This window comes from Protomyctophum bolini (assembly GCF_963924005.1).
Source record: "Protomyctophum bolini genome assembly, chromosome: 15".
Lineage (NCBI taxonomy): Eukaryota > Metazoa > Chordata > Actinopteri > Myctophiformes > Myctophidae > Protomyctophum > Protomyctophum bolini.
Window position 1 is genome coordinate 5,092,288 of NC_137876.1, and position 9,530 is coordinate 5,101,817.

Consider the following 9,530-nt stretch of genomic DNA (forward strand, 5'->3'; position numbering starts at 1 on the left):
CCCAGCGTGGAGCAGGACCCAATGGGTAAAGTCATAAAAGTGTCAGAAACTTTACTACATTCGGGTTCTGCTTGCGGGGCTAGTAGTAGAGTAGCCCCGCAAGCAGAACCCGAATGTAGTAAAGTTTCTGATACTTTGTTTACTTTACCCATTGGGTCCTGCTCCACGCTGGGCTGTCGCCAGTTACGCACAGACAAATACAATGTAAACACGCCATGAGACGGACTTCTGCGCGCTTTTACCATGTTTATTCATGTATTGACTTACGAATGTGCGAACTATAAGTACCTTACATACCATACCGACACATCTCCTGTGTCGCGGAAGCCGTTAAGTATTTTTAATCCATGATTGATTAAAAATGTCGCTTCTTCCTACCTTGTTTATTGACACCTCATTGTACCACCTATCTGGCTAGCTAGTGGTGCTACAGCTATGACGGAGCAGATCAAAGGCAGGGACGTAGCCCGCAAAGCCAACCGCACATCGGGAGGCGGTACAATAAACGGTAAATAAACAAGAAGAAATCAAAGCGACATTTTTAATCAAACATGGATTAAAAATACTTAACGGCTTCCGCGACACAGGAGATTTTATCAGAGGTATGTAAGGTACTTATAGTTCGCACATCCGTAAACGAACACAAGAAAAAGCGTAGTAATACCGCGCCGATCGACTAAACGATGAGTTTGTGTATATCCGCGTTCCAACAATCGCATTGGAAAATCTTAGCATGACCAGGGACCCTACCTAAAGCGAAAATCTAATTTCATAAAAGCTTTATGTAGGGTTCCGAGAGGGGCTAGTAGTAGAGATACGTTGGCAGGTGTAGTAAAGCATATTTGGGGAGGGCCCACAGAACTTTTCAGGGATCCCGACCAATTTCTGTGGGTATGAATGCAGCCATGATTATAGAAGCCAGCTGATAGGCAAGCTGAGAAGCTGTCGTATAGATGCATTAGATCAGGGGTGGGCAACTTTGATACGATGGAGAGAGCCACTATATTATATTTCGATACTCACTCCAGCCGCATTGCATATTACTGTCTTAGCAAGAATAGCCGATCAGTTATTTTTGAGCTTGTAGATCAGCTTTTTTTTTTTTTGTCATTGCTTTTTTTAATGAGAATCCTGAAAAGTAAAGTTTTATTTAGTTGGCCCCGCAAATCTCAGAGCATTGCCCCGAAATGCATGCTGTAGTATTTAGATGGTTCTGTTATGACTTCTCCTCTGCATGCTGTAGTATTTAGATGGTTCTGTTATGACTGCATGCTGTAGTATTTAGATGGTTCTGTTATGACTGCATGCTGTAGTATTTAGATGGTTCTGTTATGACTTCTCCTCTGCATGCTGTAGTATTTAGAATGGTTCTGTTATGACTTCTCCTCTGCATGCTGTAGTGTTTAGATGGTTCTGTTATGACTTCTCCTCTGCATGCTGTAGTGTTTAGATGGTTCTGTTATGACTTCTCCTCTGCATGTTGTAGTATTTAGAATGGTTCTGTTATGACTTCTCCTCTGCATGCTGTAGTGTTTAGAATGGTTCTGTTATGACTTCTCCTCTGCATGCTGTAGTGTTTAGATGGTTCTGTTATGACTTCTCCTCTGCATGCTGTAGTGTTTAGAATGGTTCTGTTATGACTTCTCCTCTGCATGCTGTAGTGTTTAGATGGTTCTGTTATGACTTATCTTCTGCATGCTGTAGTGTTTAAATGGTTCTGTTATGACTTCTCCTCTGCATGTTGTAGTATTTAGATGGTTCTGTTATGACTGCATGCTGTGTAGTATTTAGATGGTTCTGTTATGACTTCTCTACATGCTGTAGTGTTTAGATGGTTCTGTTATGACTTCTCCTCTGCATGCTGTAGTGTTTAGATGGTTCTGTTATGACTTCTCTGCATGCTGTAGTGTTTAGATGGTTCTGTTATGACTTCTCCTCTGCATGTTGTAGTATAGATGGTTCTGTTATGACTTCTCCTCTGCATGCTATAGTATTTAGATGGTTCTGTTATGACTTCTCCTCTGCATGCTGTAGTGTTTAGATGGTTCTGTTATGACTTCTCCTCTGCATGCTGTAGTATTTAGATGGTTCTGTTATAACTTCTCCTCTGCATGCTGTAGTATTTAGATGGTTCTGTTATGACTTCTCCTCTGCATGCTGTAGTGTTTAGATGGTTCTGTTATTGTAGTATTTAGATGGATGATTTCCACTTACTCGCATGGATCATGTATGTATTTATTTATTATAGCTAGTTGCTATTGCGAATTTTTTTTAACGCAATAGCAACTAGCTCGAGCTATATCAGTACTCAAAACTCAGTACTTGAGTAATATTTATCCGGGATCGAGTATATATATAGGCTGTAATATGTCTCTATAGGAGTATCTATACTCGACTACAAGTGAACATTGCTTTGTCAAATTTGTACTCGAGTTACTGGAGAACTTCACAAATGGAACCATTTCAAAATACAGACATCATTATTATTACTTACAGTATATTACAATGACCATGATATCACTACCAGTTATGCACATGGGTCATGTCAGAATGGCAGAATGCAGCAGCCCCCCCCCCCCTTCAGAAAGACGAATCAGCACTTACTTTAACCCATTCTGACCTGAGATCAGATTCATACGAGGTTTCCACTGGACACACACTGGTCTGATTAACCCATTCTGACCTGAGATCAGATTCTAAAAAATGTCAGTCCTTCTTCGATTTTTCAAAAATAGCAGACCTACAAGCTCGTAGCGCGCCACTCGGTGGCGCGCTATGAGCTTGTAGATCTGCTATTTTTCAATAGCTAAAGCATAACATAGTGCTAACACCAAAACGGGTGCCCGGTCAGAATGGGTTAATTTACTCAGCATGGGGAATGGATGCTTTTTGATGCCATTTGAAGCATGTCGACACGTCTTTGAAGGCAGAGCTCTTCCATTTTTTTTAAAGATTTGACGGCAGTCACAGGTGATGCCCAGTCGGGGGGGGGGGGGGGGGGGCATCACATCATCTTCCGACGCTTTGAAGTTTCCTTTCATCGAAATATGCAACATGAAAAAGACTATTAGCATAATGATATAATCCCATAGTGAGACAGACGGGGACAAGGACAGGGCCGCTCAAATGGGAGAGTCAGGACTGTAAGGTCTACCCAATTTACTTCTGGTAGTAATGAAAGCGATAATGGCGTGAAAGGAGTCTTGAATTATGGAGAATTTCATCAATGAATGCGTATAGCGGTGTGGGAAGGCTTCGGGGGCATACAGTACATTTCTGAAAAGACCAATTAGCATAGTAGGCAAAAACAAAAGACAAATATACAAACTTTCATGGGACAGGTTGACATTTTCATGTGTACAATGTTCATGCCCTATAGCTATAGAGCAACATGACTCAAAGTTAGGTTACAACCACAATTAAACGTTAAATGTTTTATTTTATGACTGTATTTCTTTTCGCCACACAAAATGTCATGTACCCACAATATAGTCAAATGTTTGACCTTTTTCAAATTTAATTAATAATTAGGTGTAATGGCTTAATTGGTCTCAAGAGTTGGAGTTGTATATAGAACTAGGAAATCCATATTCAAGTGAAAATATTCGCTTTGCACAAAATATAAAAGCAGGAGAAAAATAATCTACTGGCACTGTTTTTTTTTTATTTTTATAACTTTTAAGACATCCGGGGTTTCCGTCAGACATCCGTGACACGTCACATGTTTGGATCACGTGACCCGAATAAAAACACTGTCGCTCGATTCCTTAACCCATTCTGAACGGAAACCCATTTTGTGTTGGCATCATGTTATGCTTTAGCTATTGAAAAATAGCAGATCTACAAGCTCATAGCGCGCCACCGAGTGGCGCGCTACGAGCTTGTAGATCTGCTATTTTGAAAAATCGAAATACGACTGACATTTTTAGAATCTGATCTCAGGTCAGAATGGGTTAATCAGACCAGTGTGTGTCCAGTGGAAACCTCGTATGAATCTGATCTCAGGTCAGAATGGGTTAATCAGACCAGTGTGTGTCCAGTGGAAACCTCGTATGAATCTGATCTCAGGTCAGAATGGGTTAAGGGCCTTGCCAACGGGAAGAGAGGAACGCAGGCGTTGTTGCCTGGATCAAGGACAGGTCTCCTAAAAAAATTAATTGACATAACATTTTGTAAAAAGAAAAATACTTATTTAGCCCCATGCTCGAATGCCCCCCCCCCCCTGTCAAAAACAGCTAAAATCCCTAAAACGAAAGAAAGCAGCAATTGTAAAGAAATGAACACTCATCTTTTACTTTCTCTAATAACAACCTAAAACATGAACCGTGGTTGAAAAAAAAAACAACTAAAGTTGTCCTTTTAATGGGTTAAAAAACAAGTGTTCTGATATACTCTACATGCATGCGTATTCCTGAATATATACGTATACCTGTCGCACATGATAGAGATGGGCAAAATACATTGAAAATGTATTTTGATACAAAATACAAATACTGGGTCAAAAAATTTATCTAAATACAAAATACAAAATACATCTTCCATCCCAGCGAAATACAAATTACAAAATACAAAAAAGTATTTCAAATAAGTATTTCAAATAAGTATTTCAAATACATGTATTTCAAATACTGCCCATCTCTGATGGGCTAAAAAACATTGAAAATGTATTTTGATACAAAATACAAATACTGGGTCAAAAAATGTATTTAAATACAAAATACATCTCATTTCTTCCATCCCAGCGAAATACAAATTACAAAATACAAAAAAGTATTTCAAATACGTATTTCAAATACATGTATTTCAAATACATGTATTTCAAATACTGCCCATCTCTGCGCACATCCCCAGACGAGCGTGATGACATGAACCCAGCGGAGGAAACAACTTGACAAGTTGTGAGCTCTCTCTCTGTCTCTCTCTCTCTCTCTCTCTCTGTCTCTCTCTCTGTCTCTCTGTCTCTCTCTCTCTCTCTCTCTCTCTCTCTCTCTGTCTCTCTCTCTGTCTCTCTGTCTCTCTCTCTCTCTCTCTGTCTCTCTCTCTCTCTCTGTCTCTGTCTCTGTCTCTGTCTGTCTCTGTCTCTCTCTCTGTCTCTCTCTCTCTCTCTCTCTCTCTCTCTGTCTCTCTCTCTGTCTCTCTGTCTCTCTCTCTCTCTCTCTCTGTCTCTGTCTCTGTCTCTCTCTGTCTCTGTCTCTGTCTCTGTCTGTCTCTGTCTCTGTCTCTGTCTCTCTCTCTCTCTCTCTCTCTCTCTCTCTCTCTCTCTCTCTCTCTCTCTCTCTCTCTCTCTCTCTCGTAGGGAAACGTGTGCTTCAGAACGGCAGAGACAAGTCGTAACCAACGGTACTTGTCTCTCAATCTTGATGGATTGTATAAAGGTGCTCTGAGATTGCTCGCTCGAAAACCATAACATAGTTGATCTGTTGTTCACTTCAGCCCATCACATTCTCCCTATAGACTTCTCTCTCGTTCAGCCATCACATTCTCCCTATAGACTTCTCTCTCGTTCAGCCGATCGCATTCTCCCTATAGACTGCTCTCTTGTTCAGCCATCGCATTATTCTCCCTAGATTTCTCTGACATTGATTTGATTTTTTTTTTATAAAGACGTGAGGCTCCTACTTGCAGCATATGTCAACAACACATGGTGTTACACTGTATACAGATATGGGATTTCATATAACGCGCACAGTATAGAGTAGACAACCACAGTCCTGCCTTCCAGTCAGGGTATAAAAACAACTGCTTGTTGTTAGGTATAATGGATTGCTATGACCTGGATTTAATAGCACTACTAGATTTAGATATAGGATCGTATTATGTAATTATGCACTTTCCTTCTCTTGATATAATTGTCTCCACCAGGCCAAAGGCACGGGGGGGAGAGAGTATGTTTTGCTGTCCGTCCGTGTGTCATCCGTCCGTTAACAGCTGATCCCCTGTATGTTTCACATCTGCCTTTTAGAGCGCCACAAGAGGCCGACTTTTGTGAAACCCTTGTTTTTTTATAATACTCCAAAAATCCAGCACATATAGTTACACAGTAGACTCTATCTCTACAGTCATGATGTGCTCAAGACGGATCTGTCCCATATTTCATATTCCATCCTAATTGGCTAACATTGGCTTCCAAAGTTGGCAGGATTGGCCCGTTTTGAACACAAAGTCTCTAATCATGCACGCAGCGTGCAATTCACATGACATTTTTCACGTACTTTGCTACTAGGCTGAGGAATAAATCCCACCCTTTTCACATTGGCCTGTTATAGTGCCACCAACAGGTGGGTTTTTGCAAAACATTTTTGGAAGACAATGCCTCAAATCATCCATACTTGCCATCAGAAATGGCAGCTTTTTCAGGGGGGGGCCATGGGGGCAGGGCAGCCTGCAGTGGCGTGCACAGACTTTTAGAGGGGCAGGTGCTCAGTGAAAAAAAAGGGCACCTTGTGCAGCGCGTGGAACCGGCTGGGTGCCTTAACCCGGCCATTTTGGGGCGGGAACCCATTTTGGGTGTTAGCATTGCCATTATGGTATGCTTTAGCTATTGAAAAATAGCAGATCTACAAGCTCGTAGCGCGCCACCGAGTGGCGCGCTACGAGCTTGTATAGGTCTGCTATTTTATTTTAATCGAAGAACACTGACATAGAAACATATAGCTTTAGATTGTGGGGGCCTAAATAGTATAGTAGAAGTGTTTTTTATCAAGATTTGATCAATGTCACCATGGTCCACACACTATACAAATTAAGAAAAAAAAAAAAACTTTATTTTTTATTTTTTTTAAGAACACATTGCCAAAAGGGCAGGGGGTGCTCTAGCACCCCCCTAGTGTCTATCTGTGCACGCCACTGGCTCCCTCCCTCCCTCCCCCCCCCCCCTCCATCAGCAGCACATATCGACGAGCCATTTCCCCCTGTATCCTCACGAGTGCTCTTGAGCCGCTCGGCTTTATAACACATTCAGAGCTTATGGAGGACGATTCTACAAACGTCTCTCTATATCATGACAGTTTTCTGATAAACCCCATGTTTCTATATGTCGGTGCTCAACCTTTTTCATGTCAAGGACCCCAGAATTATCTGTATTTTGGCTGCGGAACCCCCATCTGAAAATATGTATAGTTCCAGGGAGCCCCCTCCCCAGAAGCAAAGATTTGAGTTAAAAAAACATTCGCTCTGAAAGAATAATAATACATTCTAGATTTGAGCCCACATTTTCACGATTAAAAAAAATAAAATAGCAGATCTACAAGCTCATAGCGCGGCACTCGGTGGTGCCGCGCTATGAGCTTGTAGATCTGCTATTTTTTCAATATAGCTAAAGTATAACGTATAATGTTTGAAACACCAAAAGGTGGTTCCCGCACAAAATGGGATAATTACAAAGTGGATTGTCTCTGCGAGGGGGGGGGGGGAGGAGGGGAGGGGAGGCTTATTGTCTGGTCATTGTCAGTCATTAGTGCTGCTCCAAGCTCTCTCTCTCACCTCCGTCTCACCTCCGTCGAGAAGCCTTTCATCAAGCTTTGATCAACGGCGGACGCCTTGCTTCACTCCGTCACCAGCATTTGTTTTGTTCATTATAGTGCGGTCGCTGTCGAGACAGAAAACCTTTTATCTCCATATATTTCGTTTAATGGTATATATTTTTTATTTTCCCAATGCCTTATACACTTCGTTGGAGTTAATTAATATCATCCAATTAAAAGTATTAGCATGAGCTTATAATTATGTGACTAAAATACCAATATAAATTCAAGCCATATTTGGAACACTTTTTTTCGCCACATTTCCTGAAAACAGTTTTGGACAGCTCGACGCCAACAACGTTATGCTATCGTAAACAGGCGCAGTGAAGACGTTATGCTATCGTAAACAGGCGCAGTGAAGACGTTATGCTATCGTAAACAGGCGCAGTGAAGACGTTATGCTATCGTAAACAGGCGCAGTGAAGCGCTTTAACCCATTTTGGACAAAAAAAGGCTTATAAATCCTAATGGTTTTCTGAAAAAAAACCATGTTTCTATGTCAGTTGTGCTCAAACCTTTTCGTGTCAAGGACCCCCAGAATTATCTCTATTGGGCCACGGACCCCCATCTCAAAATATGTAGTTCCAGGGACCCCCCCCCCCCCCCAGAAGCAAATATTTTAGTTAAAAATGTTCACTCTGAAATATATATTCAAAGATTTGAACCACATTTTCACGACTTAAAAAAAATAGCAGACCTATACAAGCTCGTAGCACGCCACTCGGTGGCGTGCTACGAGCTTGTAGATCTGCTATTTTTTGTCAAAAGTATAACGTAACGCTTAAAACATCAAAAGGGGTTCCCTTCCCGCCCCAAAATGGTTTAATGTAGGACAAAGTCACTCGGCCGAGTCAATAGAATCCAACGTGAGGAAATGATCACTGATCACTTTGACAAGGCCCGTGGGCCCCTTATGCATCACTGTCAGGCCCGTGCGGAGAGCCTGCCTGTGTTGTTCTGGCCCGGGCCCGTCAGGACAGAGGAAGGTCCAGTACTGTAGTTACTATAGTAACCTTGTAAAAAAAGGCTCAGCCACGGTTGAAGAATGTTTGCATGAGGAAATGGCCCGGAGGAAATGAGTTGTCCTCCTCATGCCAAAGCAAAGCATGACTTTTGACAGTTTGCACCACATTCATCAAATATGGAAGCCATGAACTGAACTGCAAAGCAACAACAAAAAAAGGAGAGAGAGAGAGAGAGAGGAGGGAGAGGGAAGGGAGAAAAAAAAGGAAAGAATTCCAGCCAAAAACCGGAAAGCTGGCATTTGGCATTGCTGCTTATTTGTATCCCCGGGGCATGCATGGCTGTGTCCATGTGCTGGACCTCCATATTAATCAGCTGAATTAGAAGACTGCAGTTGCCATATAGCAGCGCAACAAGTCATTATCAAACAGAGCAGACGATGGTTTCTTAAGAATGCTTTTACCAAGGGGTGCACAGCACGCCGCGTGCATACATTTGGTCCGGCGACGTATATGTACTACTAACAGTCTGACACGCAGTAGTCTGACACCCCTATACCCCAAACCGCACGGGTTTGAGTCATAACGGTAAATAAAGAGGACTTAATTAACATCTGACCCGGCCCTCTGCCTGACCTGGTCAGGTGCGGCCATCATCATTCGGTACATCTAGCATCCTAGGTATATCGTGTGTATTCTGCCAATAAAAAGAGCAAATAAACTCATACAGTATCTCCATATTCTAACATTTTGAGCTTTTTTTTTGGGGGGGGGGGGGGGGGGGGGGATTTGACACACGTACCGTACTTGATCAATATACTGCAGTCACGCAAAAGCGTCAAAATATTTTAGCTCGAAGCGCGGGGCGATTAACACGTTCCGACTTTTGAGATCTGCTATACTTTAGCTGGTTTTGAATTTGAATCCTGAAAACGAACAGTTTTGGACATTGTTTTTGGAGTTTTCCACCCGACAGAGACGATACATTAGTTGACTTTAAAGACCACTATCTTCTCTGCGACCAAACGGTGGAGCAGGCACGTGA